This window comes from Wasmannia auropunctata, unplaced genomic scaffold, assembly GCF_000956235.1.
Source record: "Wasmannia auropunctata unplaced genomic scaffold, wasmannia.A_1.0 LD336092.1, whole genome shotgun sequence".
Taxonomy (NCBI): Eukaryota; Metazoa; Arthropoda; class Insecta; order Hymenoptera; family Formicidae; genus Wasmannia; species Wasmannia auropunctata.
Genome location: NW_012026798.1, coordinates 3,521,604 through 3,521,938, shown reverse-complemented (window position 1 = coordinate 3,521,938; position 335 = coordinate 3,521,604).

Here is a 335-nt window from a genome sequence, read left to right as displayed (position 1 = left end):
GAGTTCTCGAAACTTAAACTGATTTTCGCATATAAAGTTCTTATCGAAATACATTTTCTATTTTTGATGATACATAACTCACGCAGCTAAATAATACATGTTTTACTCTGATTGCCGATCAAAACCGTAAAATAAAATAAACTTAATATAAAATGTCTGTCGGGTCTTACTCCTCCACTTTCTTTTCTTGTTCTTCCACAGTCTTGGGTTGCTGTGGTAGTATCTCCGGAATAAGGTCCCCCGCCACCGCTCGTGCGATCCTCAACTCGATTTCGCCGTAGTCTATTTCCACGTTGCTAATTTGTGGAGACGGCACTTCCTCAGCCTGTGAAAAG